Genomic DNA, 24,912 nt, shown 5'->3' with positions numbered 1-24,912 from the left:
GTGGATAATTTTTTTTCTGGGTGATATTGTAGTGGGAATAGTGATGAAATAGTATATTATGCAACGGGTACAGAAATACTGCATATTCAAAACGAGAGTTTACAGCACGAGCCGAAATTTATGTACAAGTTACATACAACGAAAAAAAGCACATCCATTTTAACTGAACTTGCACCAGTAATCCGTCATTGTGCGAAGACTCACCAAGATTACCGTAGTTTTAAAGAATCAGTTCGGTCGTTTTTGCTGGTGTCCCGCATGAGTGACCAATTTTACGAGTCGCGACTTGCTAAAACTAACAGTGGCACACCGTTGTTCTTACTGAACAGTCGTTACGGTGGCAGAACGGTTAAAACTACCGGACTTAACAGCAGAAACGACTGTGTTTTTTTTTATTGTACGATATTTTATACCGCGAGAGCCGAAAATTCACATTAAAGTTGTAATTTTGAGGTTAGAGTGGTATAAAGAGAATTGTTTCATTGATGGAGTGGATGTACCTTGCTTTTTCAAAAACATTGACTTATTTTTTGGTTTAACTAGCAAGATCAAAGCGCGATCCGCGCTTTGCTTTATATTAAACATTTTAATAGGTTAGAAACAAACTATCACGCGCGTCCCATCATCTATTTTGTAATCTTATTGGCCAATCAACGACCAATCAGGGAACGAATAGAATGATAATTCCTCTCTTTTGTAGAGTAGGATAATCAAAAAGTTTATTATAAACACGCGTAACAAAGATTATAAAAATAATTTTATTTTGATAGTATATTGGTAAATAATAGTATTTTTTAAACTTTTTTTCATGCATTAAAACGGAATTATTTTCCAATTTTCCTGCTAGAAGTTGATGTTCCTGCTGCTCTAATCTGATAGATAAAATTCACTATAGTTAATGAATAAAAGCAATATATTTTTAAAAAATACAACGATTTTATACTTACTGGAATATCCTTTAACAATACTTCTCCTTCAGCTGGATTGCACTTAGCATAAGCCTAAAAAATGCATTTAATCAATTATTGATTATAAAGTATGAGAACAACAATTGTTTAAAATAAACTTACTTCCATTAACTCTAATGGACTATTGTAAACTGATACTATTAAGTCGAAAAAATTAAACGAATTATTTTATAGCTCGTGTAATGTAAACCCTCCATCTTCGTATTTTCAGTAAAGGCCTGGCCACATAAGCACGTTGTTTTGTGAACAGTTTGGTGATTTTGCATAGAGCCAATGTAAAGTCACGATGCCTCCATGAAGGCTAACCAAGGCTGTAAAACGAACACACCTGACTCCGATTCACAAGCTGACGAAGATAAAAACAAATCAACATAACCACGACGCTGAAGTGCATTTTTACAGCTATCTTAAGTAATAATAATACATGTAAATATACTCCTTATTTATTTTTACATGAAAGTCGATTTGTAAGGACAATTACGAAAGTACAAAACTAATCAGTAATCACTTCATTTCTCATAAAAAATAAGATTATGTTTGTTCGGAGGCAATAGCAGAAGAAACAGTGTGTTCGCTCAGTACTATCTTAGACTTTAGGGGAACATCCTTACTTTTAGAAATTGACTCTATGCAAAATCACCAAACTGTTCTAGTGACTTTGCCGCATCCGTCCGCATTTGACCGCAAAACAACGTGCTTATGTGGCCAGGCCTTAAGGCTATGTTCCATGATCGTCACAATACGCTCTGCAAGAAATACGTAAACGTAGCATACGCATATACACATACACATCACTGCATGAGCGTTGTACGTTGTGAGTGGTGACTAAACTTGTACCTTCAAATTGATAGATAGATTCCAAATAGCCGTCAAGAATTGCACAGAGAGTCGTATAATTGTAGCAGATTTGTGAATTTATATATCTCAAGAACATTAAATTATGAGTGTGTCTCCGCGGCCGATATCGCGTACGCGAAATGTAATTTAGCGTGCGCGAAAACTTTGTAGCGTGTGCGAAATCAATCAACAAATTTTCCGGGAAAATTTCGCGTGCGCTACTAATCAACATTTCGCGTGCGCTAAATCTGTCGCGCACGCTAGAAAATCAACATTTCGCGCGCGCTAGATCTTTCGCGCACGCTAGATATAAAACTTTTCTGACTGCTGGGCACGTTAGTATTTTTAAGAGCAATTCTTTCGCGTACGCTAAAGTGCTCCAAATTTTCTTGTAAGAAGCAAACGGAGTACTTGTATGAGAAATGGAGTGCAACACAATAGAAACAAGTCAGTCTTGGCGAAGTGTCTTTATTAATTAAAAATAATACATATTACTACAATATAATTATATTATATAGTTACTATGTCTTTATTTAGAGTACTTTATGCATTTATCACAATACCATGATTTTTTTTATTAGTTGGAAATGGCATCATGTTTTGGATTACACACGTATCCAAATGATACCATGTTAAGCAAGAACTACATTGACCTGTTCCCTCATCTGCTTCTTTGTTGCATGTTGGACATGTGTAAATGTCTTTTTTTCTTTTAATTGTAATTTGTTTTTTTAAGTAAGTAGTTATTTTATATCCATCATTCTTCCAATATTTTTGAAGGTGTTCAATTACTTCATCGGTACTTTCATCCATAAAAATATCTGGAACATTATCTTTTATAATATTCTTAAAATCTTCTAAGCAGATATCGTATGATTTCTCTCTTATGTTTACAGTTATATTTGCATCATTTGTCAGTAACTGTAAAATTAATAATGCTTTGGCATTTAAATCTTTTTTTTCAAATTCGCAAAGTGTTGGTAAAAGTGGAGCTCCAGAGGGCTTTGTAGTTTTTGAATTTTTGGGACGTCCTCGTGTACTGCATTCTGGTTCAGCAAATTCAATACTTTTGATATCAACAATACCGATAGAATTTTTCTGAATATTTATTGAAGCAACTGCTGGATCTAAAGATAGTATTGTAATATTTAATGTAAATAATATTAAATAGCTAAACTAAAAACTATTTGATCTTTTACCTTTTGTTGATAATTTATTAGAATGTTCATCTTCTACAACTTTCTTATTTAAATTTAAATTACTAGGTTGCTCTTTAAAGGCATATTTTGTTATCCTGTTATTTTCAGTATCGTAATCAGTTTCATCTGAAAATACCATATCTACAATATCAGAATCATTGAGTATTATTGCTTTTGATGAATCTGAAAATAAAGTACGTATTTTTATTTTCAAATAAAATGTTTTAAAAAACAGCCTTAGTGTTTACCTTTTTGAGATGGATCATTACTTTCGACTAGTTTCAGTGTAATATTATTATCGTCATACTGCTGATCATTTGAAGAAACTTTTTCTAAATCAAAATATGAATATTAAATATAATGAAAGTAAGTAAATACAATAATAATACAAGCTTTAAATTTACCTTTTTGAAATGGCTCAAATACTAATTTTGTTAAAGAAACACTTAAATCATTTTCAGCTGAATCACCTGCCTGAGAAACTACGATTTTGTCTTGTTTGCTGGAATCAACTTCAGTAAAATTTAGAATCGAAGCTTCGTTTGTAAGTGGTACAGCGACATGAACGAATCATCTGACTGAGGAACTACGGTTTTCTCTTGTGTGCTGGAATCAACTTCAGTCAAATTTACAATGGAAGCTTCGTTTGTAGATGGTACAGCATTCACATCAGAGTCCTGGTTTATGTCATTGGACTGTGTAATATTTGCAGTCACTGATTCTTTAGATAAAGAATCTTTGTTAGTAGTAATTTCCATTGCAGCTTTTTCCTCTTCTTTTGTAGCTAGTTTATTAACGCCTAGAATTGAAAATGTATTTAGTTTACAAATTTAGAGTATACAAATATTATTTTAAATTTACTTGTGCAATCAATCATTTTCTCTTTTACAAAAAATTATTTTTAATATTTACTTGAAAACAGAAATAAAAATGTATTCATCATGTTGTATATTACAAAGGCATGCATTAATGTTTTTAGAATATAATCCTTTATTACAAAAAGCAATAAGTATAATGAAAAATAAGTTTAAATATAAAAAAAGTTCTTACCTGTTCTTTTAACAGTGTGATATTGAATACACTCATCGTTGTGTTCAAAAATAGATATTCTATCCTTCTTTTTGCCTTTTTTTTGTATTTGGATCAACAATCAATTTCTTATTTTCGTCATCGCGAGTTAAGTGAATTATGAAGGGACAGTTCACTTTTTTAGATTTACATTCTTTCAAACCTTTGCCTCTGCTTTCAAATTTTCCATAGCACTCGCAGCGTAAACTCAATGAATGGTACCCAGTAGGATTAACTGCATCAGACCTGGTGTTTATTTTAGAAAGATGGTGTGTTTCTTTAAAAATATCTATCTCTTTTAAGTTTGTAAAATATATTTTACTGAATTCCATGGCACTTATTGTATAGTAGCAATCAGAACAAGACAAAACGATGCAATGTTACCGAATGTTAAAACATGACTGAACACATCAAAGCAATTGAAGCGCAAGCTCGATCCGCTCAACAAGGGAAACAATACAAGAGCACCAAGATGATACCTTTCGCGCGACGATTCTATATATAGCGAGTAACGTGACTGCGGTGGCGCCAAAACTATAGGAGGAACTAGATGAAGTGATACGAATTCGAAATAAAATTTTACATTGTTATTATATACATAAAATATTACTTAGTTTTAAAAGAAAAAGTTTGTAATGCATTAGTGTTCTTTTGAGTTTAATTTGTTATCTACTATGGAACGCATAAGAAGGTTAGAAGAATTTGAAAACCATGAAGAATTTGAAAATTCTTTGGAACTATATGAGTATAGACTTAAACAGACATTTGTAATAAGTGATGCACATAAATTAAAAAAAACAGAAGTAAATGCAAATCAGGCCTGCATATATAAAAATGTGAAATATGTCTGCATATATGGTAAGTAGCAAAAATTAATATAGATGTATGATTGCTCTAGCTAGCCCAGTACTTTCAACTTGAATCTTTTCTTTACAAATACTATGTAGTAGAAAAATATTGAGCGAAAGCAATCATAATTCAAGAGCATCCATTTGCTTTTTATTATATAATTATTTTTTCACTAGTACTATCAAAAATGATTGTGAATCTTTCATTTACCTTCGAATATCACGAGATGAGCAAAGATTGAAAATACTGGATTTAAATTTACAGCATACTAATCATGAACTATCTGAGGTAAAACATTCACTCTCGCCTTTCTCACTTGTATTGTTAAAATAAATTAAACATACTTATCTCTATCTCAGATATTCTATCAGTTTCATATATTTATGTTTGATTTATATAAAAATATATAATTATTTAGATTACTGTAATTTTATCACCATTAATAGTTTATGATTATAAGCATGTATATGCTTAAAATGTTAATGTCTTATTTCAGTATTTTCACAGTTCATTGGCTCACAATCGTAAATTAAATGATAAGGAAAGTGTGGAATTACTTGATCATTTGCTATCTTTGGGAACCCCAATACCAAAAATACAAGATGAATTTAAAAAAATTAAAAATGTTGAATTGATACCAAAAGATATATACAATTATCAACGCAAATTTAAAAATGCGTCCGATGATACATTGTTTACAGTAGTATCGATATTAAAAAAAATCTATAGTTATTATTTATACATAGAGATATCATTTAACTTTTCTAGCTTTACCTATTTATTGCGTAGTTAATTCTAATCTTTTGTTAAATTACAGATGCAGAAGTAGATGTGTACTGTGAATTAGATGATAATAATAAACAGATCTTCAAAGGTCTTTATTTTAGTACCTTACAAATGCGTAATGCATTAAATTGTATTGCGCGCCTCTTCCTCATCATCACACGTAGTCCCCCCAGCCCCCCACCGACGTTACCACAATTTTAACGCGTTCTCGTAGAGAAAAAGAGAAAATTTGTTATCCCGTGAGATGGCGCTGCTTGTTGCGTCGCCTCGTTTCGGGTCCGTCTCCCGCGCTGCCTCATTCCTTCGCTTTGTGCCGACAAGCCACATCGTTTTTCCAAGGAAGTGCTTCACGTATTAAGAAGAAGTCGAGACATGGGCAGAAAAAGACGCAGGGATGAAACCAGCAGCGACGACTCTTATGAGGACGACCATAAGAGACGCCACAAACATTCGAATAAGGTCAAAAAACAGAGGCGAGATAAAGACAGACGCCGTCGCCGCCGCAGATATCGCCGGACAAGCAGTTCGTCAGACACCACAACATCAACATCTTCTAGCGAATGTAAGTGAAGTCAGCATCAAAAAATCATAAACAAGGCCCTAACCTTCTTATGAGTCAAAAAACCCGTACATTAACGGCTCACTAGCGCTAAGTCGCATTCGAGTTATCACTCGAACCGCCGCGTGGCTACTTTCGCAGGCTCTAACCTGCACAGAGCGCGCGGCCTGTAAACGCACAGACGTTACAACCTCTCTTCTTGGAAAGAGAGAGAGAAAGGGCCTAACCCTAGCGATAGCAAACATAGGCACTAACCTATACGCTAGAGCTTCGTGTCTTATTAGACAGACTCAACTCTTCTTGGAAAGAGAGAGAGAGAGAGAGAGAAAGGGCCTTACCCTAGCAACAGCAAACATAGGCACTAACCTATGTGCTGGAGCTTCGCGTCTTATTAGAAAGACTCAACAGGATCGCGCAAGCTTAGTGCTGCGAACAACAAAGACTGTATAGTCTTCATTTGGGAAATCCTTCCAATTACAGATTCGTGCAACGATGACTCGGATGAAAACTCGGAAGGGGGAGACTCCGATAGACTGCCACAGCCTAAAAAGACCACAGGGGAAGAAACCGAACCCGCAGAAGCCGAACTCAACGAGGACGTGTTAGCAGCAATCGGAAAACGGACTTTCGAAGAGCGGACACTCGCACCCCCCCCCCCTCCACTCCGAGTTTTTGTCACGCTGCAAGGACGTGGTTGAATACGGGTTACCTGATGAGGAAAGGAGAAAAGGGCTAATTTGATTAAAAATACCCTCCCCCAAGCAATCGCTTGTTTTTCGACCCGCCGAAGCTGAACGCAGAAATCAAGCGTATTCTACAACCCGCTTCTCAAACAAGAGATGCCCGAATCGTAACAAAGCAACAAAAAATTGCAGCTGCTCTCGCAGCAGTGACTAAAGGACAAATGGCTCTCATTAGGGACGGGAAAGATTTGATAGACTTACCCATCATCGAATGTCTAAGCGACACAACCAGACTGTTAGCAGATATTCATCGAGATGAGTCGATGATTCGTCGAAGCCTGATAATGGCGAACATAAACCCTACAATCAAGGAAGCGGTACAGGAGACCACATACAACGAATGGTTGTTCGGAGAGAAATTGGACGAAGTTGTCAAGTCAGCGAAAACCTTCGACTCGACAGCTCAATCCCTACGTCCAGGCAAAAATGCATCAAGTCGGGCTTCAAAAGCTCGAACAACCCGCCCCGTCAACGACGGAGGGACCGTCAACAAAGGACGTCGGGCGGGTATCGCTCAGACAAGACGAACAAGAAAACGAGCCACTACTCCAATCGTCACACACGATCGAAGAAACAACTAGAGAACGAGAGCAATCGCCACAGACGCTAACGGGAAACTCCGTAAGTTTAATAGCAGGTAGACTGCGGTTATTCGTAAAGGAATGGCGTAAAATAACCTCTGACCGTATCGTGTTGTCATGGATCCGCGGTTGCAAAATTCCCTTTGGGAGGACGCCTGCACAGACACACGAACCCAGGGAAAGAATCTGGAATGATAGGGAAAAATTTGAAATTTCAGAAATTTTGAACGACCTATTGAGGAAAGGCGCAATTTGTAAATGCAAACCAGTTCGGGGCCAGTTTGTATCAGGGATATTTTTAAGACCTAAATCTGATGGTTCGAAAAGATTGATTTTAAATCTCGTTCAGTAAAATAGCTTCATTCCAAAGATTCATTTTAAAATTGAGGATGTAAAAACTGTTAAAAGACTGATTACTAATGGCGATTATATGGCAACCTTAGATCTTAAAGACGCTTACTACTTGATACCGATTCACGATTCAAGCAAAATTTATTTGAGATTTCGGTTTGATAACCAGCTCTATCAGTTCGAATGCCTCCAATTTGGATTAAGTGTTGCACCATATGTATTTACAAAAATTCTTAAACCAGTCGTGGCTTATCTACGAAGTCAAGGTCTATTGTCAAATATATACTTAGATGATTTTCTTCTTTTAGGAAGCTCATATGAAGATTGTTTAAAGAATATTTCTCTAACCAAAACTCTTTTGGAAAAAATCGGCTTTATTATTAACTACAAAAAGAGCAATCTCATTCCGAAACAAAGTTGCAATTACTTAGGTTTTATTTATAATTCAATTAGCATGACAATAGAACTTCCAATTAAGAAAAGGCAAAAAATAGATAAGATAGTCAACCTCAAATCTAATCAAAAGATGAAAATCAGAGAGTTCGCGGAATTAATAGGTTTTTTAGTATCTTGCTGCACTGCCGTAGAATACGGTTTTCTTTACACAAAGGCATCTGAGAGAGCCAAATACTTAGCACTTGAGGCTAACAAACAAAATTACGAGACAAAAATGACCATTGGATCCATGGTGGAAGGAGCTACCTAAATCTCCGTTTTGTTACATCAAAAATTTTACATTCGTCTTAGAAATTTATTCAGACGCCTCCCTTACCGGCTGGGGAGCTTTTTGCAACGGAGAAAGAGCAAATGGTTACTGGACGAACGAAGAGAGCGGTTATTTCATAAACTATTTAGAGTTGTTAGCGGCCTTTTTCGGGTTGAAAGTTTTTGCCAAAAATCATCGCAATTGTTCAGTTCTGCTCCACATAGACAACACAACGGCCATCTCATATATAAACCGTATGGGTTGGAATTCAGCACGAGAATCTAAATAATACTACAAAAAAAATATGGAAATGGTGTGAGAGAAGAAATATCTGGATACACGCTACATACATAGCGTCCAGAGATAACGTAGAAGCTGACACTGACTCCAGACGATTACAACCAAACACAGAGATTGAGATTTCCAATAGAGCGTTTCAAAAAATAACAGACGAGTTCGGAGACCCAGATATAGATCTATTTGCAAGCAGGTTGAATGCAAAATGCAATCTTTTCGTTTCGTGGCAAAGAGATCCTGAGAGCATGGCCGTGGATGCATTTACAATATCGTGGACAGAGTATTTCTTTTACGCCTTTCCTCCTTGCTCGATCTTAAGAACGTTGCAAATAATAAAGAACGATGGAGCACGCAGTATCATGGTAGTTCCAAAATGGCTAGCTCAACCATGGTACCCGTTATTCCGTTCAATGCTAGTTTCGAAACCGATAGAACTACCATCTAATAACAATCTTATATTTTCTAGCAACATGAAGGACAGATGCTGGGACAAAACTACCCTGGTGGCCGGAATCTTGTCCAACAAGTGCTAAGTTTAAGAGGAATTCCAGAGCCAGCAATACAGATATCTCTCGCATCATTAACAGATTCTTCGTATAAACAATACGAGACCTGTTTTAAAAAATGGTGGGATTTTTGTACAAAAAACAAACTGAATCCGTTTGACAAATTTATTAAAAATATCCTACTTTTTCTTACAAGCATTTACGATACGGGTGCAGCGCACAGCTCACTTAATTGTTATCGCTCAGCAATTGCGTTACTGGTCGGTCCAGAAATAGGAGAGGACGAGAGGATGAAAAGATTTTTCAAAGGTTTGACGAAAATTAGACCGTCCAAACCTAAATATGAGTCCACTTGGGACCCAAAAATAGTTCTTGATCATTTTTCAAAAAATCCAAAAAACGAAGACTTATCGCTTAAGTCATTGTCGACAAAATTAATTAGCCTATTAGCGCTAATTACTGGTCATAGATTACAAACGTTTTCACTAATCAAAATAGATAACATAGTAACTAAAAACGATTTAATCGAGATTAAAATACCAGATCGCATTAAGACTAGTGGTCCGAATAAAAATCAACCAGTTTTAATACTACCGATTTACAAAAAGAATAAAAAAATTTGCGCAGCAACCACTCTACAAGATTATCTAAATCGAACCGAAGAGATTAGAAACAATACTAAAGAACTTTTCATATCTTTCAAAAAACCATTCAAAAAAGTGGGAGCACAAACCCTTAGTAGGTGGGTAAAAGAGGTCTTAGAAGCAAGTGGCATTGATACAGACGTATTCACTGCTCACTCAACCAGGCACGCATCGACTTCAGCAGCCAAAAGGAAGGGCCTAGATATCGATACGGTGCGCAGAACAGCGGGTTGGACAAAGACCTCGAACACTTTTGTAAAATTTTACAATCTGCGTTTGTGTGACCCGCAAGATGCTTTTGGCAAGGCAATCCTTAATGCTTAAGAATTTAGCCTAAATATTTATAATTGTTCACTTCATTGTATAAAATATCAGCAAATAAAGTTGTTAATTTTGTTGATAAACACACAAGCACTTCTTTTCTCGAGTACAGTTATCATTCGTAGCTACCGTAACAAGCTTTGAAAGTCTACGTGTGATCATGAGGAAGAGGCGCGCAATACAATTATATGATTAAACGAACTTACCTGTAAGTGAAGTTCTATCATAATTGTATGAAGCGCCTCTTCCGAAATGATCAGTCCCACCCTTTGTTTCACCCTTTTCTCAAGAAACGAATCTTGAGACCCGAATCTACAGATGTTACGGCAGAGCTTTGAAGAACTTCACTTCCAGGTAAGTTCGTTTAATCATATAATTCATGGCCTGAAGTAATATTTATCGATACAACGTACAATTTATTGAAGCGAAAGTTGATAACTTTGCTCCTGTGTGTGCAAGACTCCATGGGATTTACACGAATAATTGGTGTTGCTTTATTAGCAAATGAACAACACCAGACTTTACTAAATATTTTAAAGTTCGTAAAGAAAAGAAATCCAAAGGCATCTGCTAATGTGAACTGTTTTATGACGGATAAAGATCTTACAGAAAGAAGAGCTATTGTAGATGTCTTTCCTGGCGTAAAAATATACCTTTGTGAGTTTCATGTTTTGAAGGTGTTTTCAAGAACCATAACAATGCAAAATATGTCAATAACTGCAAATCAAAGAGACGAAGCACTTACCATTTTAGATAAAATAGCGAAAAGTAATTCTAATGAAGAGTACGACTACTTATACAGTAAAATTTGTGAAGACTTACCTGAATCAGTAAAAGATTATTTTGATCAGAACTGGCATGGATGGCAAAAATGAGTGGACTCGTTATGCTTTGAGTGAAAGTAATTTTGGAAATTACACAAATAACCCTGTTGAGTCGACCAATGCCAGTTTGAAAAGAGGAATGAAGCTGAATAGTACCTTAAAGGATTTCATTGATAGTTTGTTTGGCTTAATTCGACGTAGAGATTTAAAGATTAAAGTGCATGTGCATGATAGTATCTATAAAAATCTACTACATCCATATGAAATAGGTACACCAGAATATAGCTACAAAAATTTCTTAACAGAAAATGCTTTTAAAAAAGTACTTGTTCAATTGCAAAGAAGGAATCCAATGACATTGTTGCACATAAATGAAACTTATAGCACATGCTTAATAAGGTCAGGATTTAGAGTACTCAATGTGGGAATTGACAAATGCGAATGCATAAATTTTCAAGAAGACAACTGCCATGTAGACATATATTTGCGGTAAGACAACATTTTGATTACGACCTTTTTGACGCCAGTTTATGTCATAAACGATGGAAGAATTCATATAATTTTGAATCTCAAATGAATTTATCGAAAAACATGGATGTAAATCAAAGTTTAAAATCACCACAAACAGAAGTACCATCGTCAAATAATTTATTGTCTAAAGACAATATTCATTTGGTTGCATCACAAACACCAAAATCTGTACCACAGAGACTACGAGCAATGAAAGAAGTTGCTGGTAATCTTGCACATCTTGGAAGTATGGTTACAAAGGAAACCTTCATTTATACCACTCTAACCTCAAAATGCAAACTTTAATAATTGCAATTTGCGAAATGTTGATTAGTAGCGTACGCGAAAAATTTTCCGGAAAAATTATCTGAGGCTTTCGCGTACGCTAAAATTTTCTCGCGTACGCGATATCGGCCGCGGAGATACACTCTTAAATTATTGGTAAAGTTGAATCTTGTTTTGAAGTGATTTTATATGAAGTGAATTTGAAACTGTACATTTTTTTTGTATTTAAACTGTTAAAGTTAAATACTTAGATATGAGTAATTCAGATTGATCATCTGTCAAAAACCTATGCGCCAACAAGTTTATGGTCAACGTACTCAATGTTGAAGAGTACAATCAAGGCATATGACAATATTGATATCAGTCGATACAATAATTTGATTTCTTATTTGAAAAAGAGTATCAAGGGGTATCGACCAAAGAAGTCTAAAGTTTTTTCAAAGGAAAATATTACAAAATTCCTGAGTGAAGCACCTGATGATGTATACTTTTGTAAATATTACTTGTCAGGATGTTAAAACATTAGACTATGGTGTGCTTCTGGTGCAAATTCCAAAAACCAAAAACTGTGTTGCAAGGTCTTTCACTATCGCAGAACCATTCCTTTATTATTGTTCTAAATATATGCAAGCCAGACCAGAAACATGTCAATTGAATAGATTTTTCTCACGATACACAAATGGACATTGTGTTCAACAACCCACTGGCATCAATAAGTTTGCAGCCATGCCAAAGGATATAGCAGAATATTTTAATCTACCTGATGCCAAAGATTTCAGCGGTTACAGCTTTAGGAGGACTTCAGCGACTCTTTTGGTTGATGCTGGTGCTGACCTAACAACACTACAGCGACACGGAGGATGGAAGTTTGCGACAGTTGCTTTTGGCTATATAGCTGACTCGATCAACTATAAAAAAAGAATTGGCAACCAAATCAGTAGTGGAATGAATATCTGCAAGCGAACCAAAGTAAGCAGCAATGTTCTTGATATACTGCCAGAGGTGAATCATGATCCATAAACTTCTAGATTACAAAGTGTTCCTCTTGAAATATTAGAGCTTAATGATCAGTCAGATATAGTAGCAACTTCTGAAAATCCTACATCTTCTACACCAGAAATAAATTGTGTGATCACTGCTGAAACTCATACTTCAAATCAAGAAAGAAAGTGTCCTTACGTCTATTGAAAATAATACTTCTGGTATCGATGGAAAAAATAGTATGATGACAAAAGAATCCTGTGGAGTTAAATCTCCAGAGCCAAAAGAACCAAAATCCTCTTGTTTTTATCATCCAGACCTTGGTTTATGTGTTCGAGACTTACGTGGTTGCAATATAACAATAACAGGTTCTAATAACACTTTCATCTTTAACAATTGCACTATTCAAGAAAAAAGTGTGGAGAATGAAAATAACAATGTATAGAAAACATACAAATGTATAGTATTTATTACAAGTAGTTATAAGTATGATTTTGTTACTTCAATCAATAAATAATATATATTTTGATCTACGTTATTAATGTTGTTCAAAAAAAAAATTAAATCATTGTTTGCTAACAGTTATTTTCAAATTATAATTTGAATTCTCACTCAAAAACTATCACATGCATGTTTGACAACTTGATGCATGTAAGACTAACCTATAAAATTCTAAAATATGTTGTATGACTTTTTCATTTCTGGGGCTTTTTAAAGGCATTTACGAAGATTGTCTGCCTCTCTCTTTTAATTCTTACCATTAAAGACATGTATTTCAAGTATATTGTGGGTTGATTGTGGGTCATTGAATAAAAAGGAGGTTAGAAATTTATATACTTCTATATAAGGATCCTGCTTGTTTAGCGCAACAATCACTTTGAGACTTTTATCAAAACTCGCCTATACGTATTATCCATAAGCATTCCCCACTTAAAAAATGTATTTTTTGGCGGTCATAGGCCGCAGCTAGTGATTCCAGGTATACTCTGTATTCCATGTTCCAACTGATCCGCCGTTTTTTTTTACTAGCAAGATCAATGCCCGCTCTGCTTTATATTAAACATTTTTGTAGGTTAGAAACTATCACGCGCGTCCCGTTATCTATCTTGTAATCTTATTGGCCAATCGACTACCAATCAGAGAACGAATAGAATAATGATTCCTCTCTTTTTGTAGAGTAGGATTGCTTCCTTCGCTTGAGAAAGCTTTATCCACTAAATTGTTCAGTCTTGTTGTAATGTCGTAGAAATGTGCGTATAAGTGTGTGACCATAATATTTCTGGAACTAGTATTTTGAGCAGTTTCTGTTCATTTATTCTTATTATATTATCTGTTCATTTATTACTTCATTAACTGCGGATATTACAAAGGAAAAATTGTTATATTCCCAGGAGTTTTAAATTCTCAAAGATTTATACTACTCAACTGTCTACTGTAATTATCGCGTGTTTTGCATGCAACTAGCAGCAGAAAAGATTAAGCAAGAGGAAAGAAAAGCCTTTCTGACGTTGCTAAATCCATTAAACCCAGTAGAATCGCGAGTCGTCTAATACCTTTAGTTCCGTACACACTATTTTACGCGGATTTAAAATAAACGAGACGGAAAATACTACCTTCTTCACGCATGCGTAATTTTTCTGCAGTGTGTTTTACAGCAAAGCACTCGAGCGAAAAATGGCGCACGTCTATAAAATTTAAGCCATTCACGGTTCATGTTTAAATTAGCTCAACTTTTGGAAGATTAAGTTCAACCGCTCGGATCTAATTACACATGTTAATGTTTATGTCGCAGGTGAGTTGCCGACAGATCCTACCCACATATACGCTCACCAAGAGTATATAAAATACAAGCTGCACATCACGGTAACGTAGTGTATTACACCGAATATCAAACGAAAACGTCTCCACTTCCGGCCCTTCCGGTAAACACACTCCACAAAATTTCAAAAGCTCCGCAGAATGCGTTCGTCTCAGAAATAGCCGCGAAATTAATTCGAACATCAAGCAGCCATCCGCGAGAGCAAGCGAGTGAGTGAGCTTCTTGACCCGAAAAGCCAAGCTCGTAACAAACGGTATATCGCGTACGTCGCGGGCCAGGTTGCAGTTCGCAGCGTAAGAAGCCGTGAATCTTGGACGCCCGCGAAGCGAGGAGCCGTGTCCGACGCGAGAGCAGTATGAATGGCTCAAGCCATCGGAGCCGCTCGGCCGTGCTTCCGTGCGTGCGTGTGCGTCATTCCCGTGAGAGAGAGAGAGAGAGAGAGAGAGCCGCACGTGTGCAAGTGTGCAACGATATTTAGAAGTTGGCTACTGCTCTGTGGGCTAAAGAAGACGAGACGGTGTACCTCATAGTTCGCGCCCTGCTGGCTTCTTATATAGACTCGCTCGACTCGGTTTGCCCTTTTTACCGTGACGATGGAAATGGCTGTATGGACTTTGGCCGACGTGGCGTCGATGACCTCCTCTGACCTGTGTGCTCACAGTACCTTCTTTTTTTTCGTGTTTTCTACGATGCATCGGAAATTTTTATAGACCTTCCAGGAAACTAGAAAACACTTGATTTCGGAATTTTCGAAATCGAATATTCTTTCCGCATAAAAGGAATGATAACTTTTTTTTTAATTTTCATTAAAACACGCATAAGATTACAATTCAGTTAAACCGTTAACGAGCTACTATTCCCAGCGTGACACAGGACTCAAAAGCTAACCACACATTTTAAAAATCTGCTACTCTTTGAGAACGAACGTCTAACGCGGTCCCCAGGATGAGAATAATGTATTCCCGCGTCATTTTGTCATCTTCTGTTTGCAATCTCAGCAATTTATTACTTTCTTGAATGACGTCTTTGACTCGCAGTATAATTTTACTTTCGTAATGTGTTTCAACGTTGCGTTGCAGACTTCCTGGAGCTGATGCCGGTAATACACGTTTTTCCGTTCCGAGCACATGTAACGATCACGTGCAGCTTATACCGGGCATTTCCTCGAAAGCAATCACGAACAGCTGTTGTTTTCTCGTAATGCATATTGTAAAAATACGATTCGCACACATAGTTTTTCTTGGAGTCAAATCTGAAGCATTGATTCGAACGACGTGTAATACATCGGTACAGCTCTCGCTCGATATTTAAACTTCGACTCCTCGTACAATCCGCGGGAATTTTTACGCACCCCCGACACTTCATTCCGTTCGTTTACTGCTCTCTCTCTCTCTCTTTCTCTCTCTCTCTCTCTCTCTCTCTCTCTCTCTCTCTCTCTCTCTCTCTCTCGCGAACTTTACAGCCCTTTCGAACTTATTTACTCGGAAGAGACGAAAACTCCGGCGTAAACTCTTTGCCCGCGCAGTTTTTTCGCTCCGGCAGAGCCAACCGCGCGCCAACGATTCATTTCCCTAATCGAGTTGTTCCAGAACGAATTCACTCGGCCGATCATATTCGAACGATGCGCTCTGGATTTTTGCGCGGCGTTATTCTCGTAATAACCGACGAACGGGATTCCCTTCGGCCGAACAGCTGCAGCGTACAGTAGCCGCAATCAGCGTGACAATGGCGGCAACGAGAGCTTCCGGCCGTTGTGTCTCTGGCCAGCTACTTACTCGAGGCGTCTCTGCACGCTTGATTTGTTCCGACTACTCGTCGTCTGCTGCCTTGGGAGCCTTTGTCTTTGTCGAGTCTGTGAGAGCGGGACTTGTAAATTGGATGATGCCTTTTTTCTCGCGTTCCGGGAACGCTTTATATAATTCCTCGGCGACGACGCGGTTTTTCGAAGTTTGCTAGATGGCATGGACTGATCTAGTTGGTGGAAGAGAATTGTTCGGATTGAATTTTTGTCTTTATAAACAATGTAATCAGAAGTTCTCTCAAGAAGTTATAGTACATCTTTCAATTAGCTGATTGAATTATTTTGATTGAATCAGCACATTCGCTTCTTTAATACGATCATAAATCTGCAATGCGTTTGCAAAATAGATTCACCGTGTAAAAAAATCTCGATTCGCAACAATAAAGAGCAGTGATATATTATGCGAGGTTCAAGGCTCGCTTTAATTCGCATTCGTCACTGGTTGCATGCATCATTACGCCCACTCGTTCGCGAACTCGAATGGAACCACGAGTGAGAGAGAGCTCCACGATTGTAATCACTTTCAGTGGTCCCCATTGTCGCCAAGTAGCTTCATATAGTTTGTAAACTTCCTGGCGTCTTTATGCACGTGTCCAAAGTGCATTAACTGAATTTACGTAAGCGAGTGTGCCCCCCCCCCATCCTCCCCCACTGCTGCGAAAATGAAGATGGAGTTGAAAACAGCTCAATGACGCTCGGATGGTTTAATATTTGCTTTGATGTCTTATTAAAATCGTTAAATGATATTCGTATCGTTAAATCTTATTATCAAAAATCCTGCCAATTTTGCATTCAGTTGATGATTTGATATTAATGTAATTCTGTGCATTCGGAAAATCAGATATTCCCATATTCATCGATGAAGCCAAAATTCCCTTACGAATTACATTTCATTGTTATTAGTTTCGAACGACCCAGTTTTATACACGAATTTATTTTACATTTACGTGGTATTGCGATAATAAGAGTGTAAGAAAAATAAGGGAGAAATCCGCGCGGAAATACGATAATAATTTATCCAACAATCCCACAGGTATACCAACCTCGGATGTCATATTAAATTTTATTCAGAGTTACTACTCCACGAATCCCATAATGAAGCAAAAATAAATCATCAAAAGAATATTCGTTAAATAATCACATACGCGTATGTACAATTCAAAATGCAATATTTCTCGGTTAAATCCTCGTGCAGTTTCGGTGCCATGTCCGTAGCTCATCCTCGACGACAACTTCGCCCCTTCCTCGCAAATTCAAGTCATCTTTGTCGAACCTAGCGAAGCTTTCCTCAGATCGGTCTACTTGGCCGCTCTGTGAATATACACGCGCACACGTTTCGGCCTTCGCGAGCTTACGTAGTGGACCAAGTCGCTGCTGCATCGGACAAAGACGCGAAGTTTCGGAGAGAGCCTTTGCCTCAATGGACTTTGTTATCCTTGATCGTGAATGGCTTGCTCTCTCCCTCTGCTTTTGATCTACTCCGCGAAGACGCTTTTTTACTTTCTCTCTTTTTAGCGTCTTTCACCGGACTTCCTAGTCTGCCGCCGCTGCGGCAACGGCGGCGGCTCTTCTTTTAACCGTCTATGCAAATAGCTCGAGTGGAAGATGGAAAAGCAGCCGAGCTCAAAGGGACGAGGACGAAGAGATTACCGCGGAGATCACGATTTATAATTCAATTTTCGAGCTGGGGAGTTTTCCTCGTGGATGAGATATTGCCCATGTTGGCTATGCTTTTTTTCTTGTACACTTGTACAGAAAGTATTAAAACGCTAATCATGAGTTTCGGTAGAGTAAAACATCGATAAAGAAAAGCCCAACAATCATCATTGGCAAATCATCGCACCGACCACATAGCGCATGAATTATCCATGGGCCAACATATTTCCCTGTGTAGAGCAAACTTTCGCGGCCACTTTTTGACACTCGCCGTGTATAAACGCTCTCTCTCTCTCTCTTTCTATCTATCTCCTTATTTCTCCTCTTCCGCAGCATCTCTCTCTCTCTCTCTCTCTCTCTCTCTCTCTCTCTCTCTCTCTCTCTCTTTCTCTCAGCGGCGGGCCCTTTAAATAAGTGCACTCCATTTCCTCGACCGTCGCGGTTGCCGCCCCGGTAAAACCTCGGGCTTCCGGCGCATTATGTAGACCGCGAGATAGTCCAAAGCCTCTCTCGAGGAGAGTTAAAAGCACACCTCGTCCTTTTTCTCCCTCCTCGGACGGATGCAGCTTGACGAGCGTGCGAGCGCGAACTCGCTTCTTTTGATCGAACTATCGGACGCGCAAAAGGGAAGCACTCGCTTACGCTCGTCTTTTTTCTCCTCGCTCGCGGCTAAGTGTTGGGAAATTTATCGCGAACGCCACGGGGGAAGGGGGAGAAGTGGGCTCTGACCGCGGCGCGCGAATTTAATAAGGCGTTGTAACGAAAGTTGCGCGTGCGGAGGTTTACGATTTAACGAGAGTTGGATCGGGAAAAAATGTCTGCTCTTTCGAATGTGTTTTTTATTATTTTGTCGAGTTCGTGCATCTATCTGCGTCTGCATTGTTTGCAGTAACTTCCTGTGTGCGGGGAAAATTACAAAGTCCGGTATGTGAAGTGTATGACTGTAATACATTTGGTACACAAATGTTTCGAAATTTTCAGTTAGGACATTTCACGTGTGCTCGTTTAGTCGCTTGGTAACTTTTAGTACCGTGTAATTGAGCGCTCACGGTTGGAAGAATAAGTTCGTGATGCTATAAAATTATGCGGTCAACGCCGTATTCCCGTACATAGATTGCTCTTTCCCCGAGTTAAATCGATTTTAAATTCGAGAAGCAGTAATATTCCGCTATTTAATGATGACGGTGACAGCCACTATTATTAGCGAACGAAATACTCGCACTCGCGTTCCATCCCTTATCCTCTCCGCTTTCTCGCTCCCGTGTCGCGCTCTTCATCACCGTGTTCTCTCTCGCGCTCGCACTTGGTGCTTTCGCTCAAGCGCGCTGCTCGCTCGTCGGTGGCCAAGTATATACGTATACGTATAGATAGCGTACAAGGCGCGAGAAGCTCTCGAAGGTGGGAGATCGAGTTTAAGTTATAGCCGAAGCGAGGCTAGCTCCTTCTAATCCGATTATACCGGTCGTTACAACTTTTCCTCGTCGCCGCCCGAATAGTTGGCCGCTTTCCACGCGGGGCTGCTCTCGTGTTTTTCTCATTAACATACTTTTCCGTCTCGGGCCGAATTACACGGCGAGCGCAGAGTTGATGATCTCGTTTTCCGGGAAAATTTCACGCGGAGTGTGAGAGCGCGCGGAGAGCGAGTCGCCGATATAAATTTGCCGCCGCGCCATTCGCTTCCGCGCGGCTCTCTCTTCTTTTTCCGGTCCGCGAGCTGATGTCGGCATGCGATGAAAATCGCCTTAGTCTGAGGGGGGAAAGGGATGAGCGGGGGATTATCGCATCGGCCTGATTTCGAAAACAGCTTTACGGCGATTCTCATTTTCCGTTTCAATCCTCGTTTTGTCCCTAGTTATACTAGGTGTGCAGCCAGCAGGCTGAGTTGGCCGCAAACGCTTCAGTTCTCGCTCCCAATTTTTGAGGGCTTTTTCAATTTTCGTAAAAGTACACGGAAAATATGATTGGCTGCCGAAGCGTTTGGTAAACACGCTTCAACTGTATTTTTGATTAATCAATTACTGAGTGCTTAAGAAGTTTCATGGAAAATTGGTGGAGTTGGTACACGGAGAGAAATGTATCATTAAAAATTACTATACTTTATCCTAATCAGGAGACAAACTCAACCTATGCAGAAAATTTAGTATGTTCATAAGAAAATTTACTATACATTGATAAAAAATTGCTATACCAGTATAATACAAATTTCACTTTGCTCTGACTCGCTGTGTTCCGTCGGTAAAAAATTACCGACAGAGCTCAAAAATTCGCCGTAACTCAACCCGACGATAGGAATTCGCCTAATCACTTACTCGTAAACTCCACTCGCAGGCGACGGAAACTGTTCGGTTAGTATATAAGAAACTTTCAGATCGGAACATTCCATGTAAATATATAAATGCGATTAGTCTAGCAATGTATTGTTAGGTTGCGAGACGTGTAATAACTAGCTTGCGATGTATGTAAATTAGGTTATCATGAAATTATATGCGATGCGACTTTCGTTCTTGAACAGAGTGCAACACCCAACAAACACATTCGGTACAGTAAAAATTGCTATGTAGTATAGTAAAATTTGATGATCTGAAATTTTATACTAAAATTTACTACAAGTCGAGTTTGTCTCGTCGTTACTATACAGTATAGTAATAGTAATTTTTGATGAAAATCGTAGGAATATTTAGTGATACATTTTTTCTCTGTGTAATGCCACGTTATATCTGCCAAGTTCTTAATAAGATTAATCAACTATCTTTTTCCGTGCACGTATAAAAACAAGGATTTACAATGTTGTCGAATGGAACGATTAATATTTCGGCTATTTGGTGCTTATAATTGCCGAGGTATGGCAAACCTCCGTAATTTGAGTCAATATTACCAGTGGAATAAGGGAAATATTTGTTGCAATTAACATTCGCATTACAAAGCCGATTTCATAATTTCATATTCGCATCATCGTTTCATACCCTCTCCATATCGGATTATCAAATTATAGCTGGTATATGAAGAACTTTACGGGTCAAATACACTGTTTTGGTTGCAAAAACGACGAAAAAAAATTGTTATGGCCACGAACCAGTGGACACGAGAGCGGCGTCGAGCGTAGGTGTCGACCATGGCTGCTAGAAGAAGTCCTCGAGTCGCGCGAGAGTCAGTCCGTCAACTGGAGGATTTCCCCGGACGCTAGCGTCGCTCTTGAGCGCGAGCGTAGGTATAGCGTAGACTCAAGATATATATTTTCTGTCTGTGCCCTTACGCATTAGTAAGGTAAATGCCGTTGAACAATGGCTATTTTTCGACGAATTTAAGGGGCCTATAAAACAATGTCACAAGGCACTTTTTCAGTGTTACGTGGTTTTGGATTGTTCTAAGCATGTACAATTAGAAAATAAATGGTCTAGCCGCGTGCCCCAACAATTTTTTTTGCCAATTTTGCAACCAGAAAAGTGTATTTTTCCTGTAGAATCCTCCATATATTTACCTTCTATACCTTATTGAAAAATCAAAGTATACACGCGGCGATAGAAAGAAATCGTTCGTAAATTCTCGCACACGAGTACGCAACCCTCATCGAAAGCAACTCACCCTCTTATTCGGCTACACCGCAGCGCAGAAATTAATTCCCTCCTGTGCGCGAAGCTACTGCAGCAGCAGTACAGAGGGTGGCTCTGCAGCCGTGCGGTTCGCCAATGGTAAGTCAAATAAAGCCGCTGGTTTGTTATTAATTTCAGCGCAAGGCAAAGCAGGGTAAATTTGCCTCGCTCGCTCAAACGTTGCCGAGTTATACTTTCCGCTGTATCCGGGTACAGATATGAGGAAATCTTTTTAGAAGGGTCGGAGAATGAAAAATTTTTATAATGAGAGCACACCTTTCTAGCTTGATATTTCATGTTTACATCATTGCATATTATATAGTACGATGTACGGAAAATTCGAAATGATTAGTTTTACCGAGATTAACTTACTTTTTTTCACATTGAAACCCTTTTCTTGTACGTTAATCTTGTATAGAAGTATATGCATTTTCATGTACTCTCAAACATCAAGCTGGCCGAAAAATCTCATAATGCTCTTTTCTGATATTCTGCTGATTTTGTCGAGAATTTTAAAAGCATAATAAGAAAAAAATTAAAGTAAAAAAGATGTGCCCCCATTTTCTGGCCTCTCTATATTACTGGTGCAAAGGCTATAGCCGGGTTACTATGGTGAAATGGCCCCCTTGGAAAATGTATATATGTTATATACCATTCGATGGGGGATAAAAAAAAACTCCCATAGCCAAATTTTTAGCTCTCTGCCTAGTGCGCATGCGCAGTAACGTCGATAAACGTGTTTTTTTGATTTTAATTTTTTCTGAAGTCCCTATAGGATAAAAATTTTTTTAAAAATTCACATTGGTGTATTTTTATGTCATGAATAACTGCAATTTTTTTGGGATTACATAACCTCAAATATCGGATCTAAAAAAATTATTAAAGTTTTCAATCGATATTTTGACCCCCTTGTTTTTGAGGTGCAACTTTTTAAGTAGCCTTTTTTTGTGTACTTTTTCCCGTTCCTTACGATGGCACTAACGTTTTTTTCCTTAAAAATGGTGGCACAACTCGATTTGAGCCAAAAACTGATTTTTTTGCCATTTTTTCACGTCTTTAGCTGGTTATGTTACAATTTAGTTACTAAAGTGACTCCTTTTGAGTAGTTTTGCATATCTTCCCATGAAAACATAATCAAATGAAATATTTTGTTCGCTCCAAGCCGTATTTTTTATATTATCTTACGTTTTCAATGATGGTCTTATCAGAATTGTGATATCACCTTATTATAAAACTGATGGCTAATGTTATGTTCTTTTTAAACGTTCTGTGATTGGTCGAAAGTATTGTCTCTGTCGCACTTTTTTGTTTATTGTTTATTTTTATTTATAATAAAAGGTTATGCTTGGCCGCGCGGTTGACGCGGCGGCTGCAATGCAGACGATCTGCGTAGTGAATGGTCAATCATAAAATTAAGAATTATCAGGAGCATAAACAAATAAAGTATTTTGATTTCTTAATTAATTAAACGATGCGCAAACCAATGGCCAACATTGTTTTTTTCAAAACTAATTTTTTTTTTTCTTACAATTGTCTATATAAGGGAGAAAGTACAATACGTCCCGTCCCGTCCCGTACCGACCCTGGGACATACCGTCTGAAATAAGTCACTTTTATATTATTGGCTAATTCTGTTCGATAACCCAATCGACGGTACAGAATTAGCCAATCCCGTAAAAACAGCTTATTTCAGACGGTATGTCCCGAGGTCGGTACGGGACGACGGACTCAATTGTACTTTCTCCATAATATACTAATACAAGTGAATGGTGAAAACGCTGTTAGTATAAGTTTATAACTTTTAAAGTAAATTAAAACCTAGCAAATAAAAATTGTTTCGATTTTTCTTTTTACTATTTCGGCTTTTGACTGATAATTGATAGCAATACTAGAAAAAATAATAAAGTAGTTAAGTATTTATTTTCAAATACATTGGAGTTAGTTGGAACCGAAGGCTGACGCGGCTACTTTAAATCTTTCTGCTGTTTACTTCAAAACTAACAATCTTGTATATTTAAAGTGAGTACTATATATTTTACATATCTTTTAAAAAAATGAAGATTTAACAAAGTTTTTCAAAAGTTTTGACATCACAGATTATATGCTTTGATATTAGGGTTATATGTATTTCTAATACATATTACACAATAAATTAATATTTTGTTAAATAACTTCTTTAAAATCAAAACCTATTATTAATATCTAAAATGTTATTTTTATGCCGACACTTTGAGTTTTGAAAAAAATACTGTAACCAACCTACTGATAAATAAAAAATCTCCCATGTATTTATAATAAATACGCTTGTATTTTACCGGTATATGCAGAGTAAGACTTATTAATGGGTAGAAAAATAAAATTTTTATTATAAATTCTGTAGTATTAAGAGTAATTGTATCAAAAATAATGACAGATAATATAGTAATATAATAATATGATATAATAATATAATAATATGATATAATAATATAATAATATAATATAATAATATAATAATGTAATAATAATAACAGATAATTATTAGACCTTTTTATACGCTAAATAAGAAAAACATGTTGTGTACGTTATTAAATTCTTGCATAAAATCAAAAGTTTAAACCAACATTAAATTATAAACTGTTTTAGTACTCGCATAAAGATCCGATCTTATCCTAAAACAAAAATAGCAATCAGATTTTAAATCAATAAGCTAACAAAAAAGTAATTAATAAAAATGAATTTTCAATCCTATAGATATAGATATACGTACAATGCATGTAAGGGGAACGAGTCTTTATCTATTTAACTTAACCAATTTAGGCTAATCACATAAAGTAAAATGAGAAATTAGTTAAACATAAAGTTGTTGAAACTATTAACTAAATAAAATTAAGAAGGAAAAACATTTGAATAAAATATGACAATAAACTTTTGCTAGAAACGGATTTGACGATTGATGAGTTGCATGTTTTGATGTATATTAATTAATGCGGTATATTAATTATACAAGTATGATTAAATTGATAAAATATAGAAAGTCTTGAACAATAAT

The 24,912-nt window shown here is 37.2% G+C and overlaps 1 protein-coding gene and 1 long non-coding RNA gene across 2 annotated transcripts in view; one reads left to right on the top strand and one right to left on the bottom strand.

Moving 5' to 3' along the window:
- Positions 1–24,912, top strand: part of LOC100118809 (alpha-mannosidase 2) — a 258,498-nt gene that overhangs the window by 83,480 nt on the left and 150,106 nt on the right. The window lies entirely within an intron of this gene.
- Positions 2,374–3,338, bottom strand: LOC107981879. The gene is made up of 2 exons (XR_004226407.1): positions 3,253–3,338; positions 2,374–3,187 (listed from the first exon to the last, which is right to left on the bottom strand). It is a non-coding gene; the product is annotated as an uncharacterized LOC107981879 (long non-coding RNA).

The sequence above is a fragment of the Nasonia vitripennis genome, chromosome 1 (genome assembly GCF_009193385.2).
Source record: "Nasonia vitripennis strain AsymCx chromosome 1, Nvit_psr_1.1, whole genome shotgun sequence".
Lineage (NCBI taxonomy): Eukaryota > Metazoa > Arthropoda > Insecta > Hymenoptera > Pteromalidae > Nasonia > Nasonia vitripennis.
The sequence above is the reverse complement of the archived record's forward strand: the minus strand, read 5'-3'. Positions and strand labels throughout refer to the sequence as shown.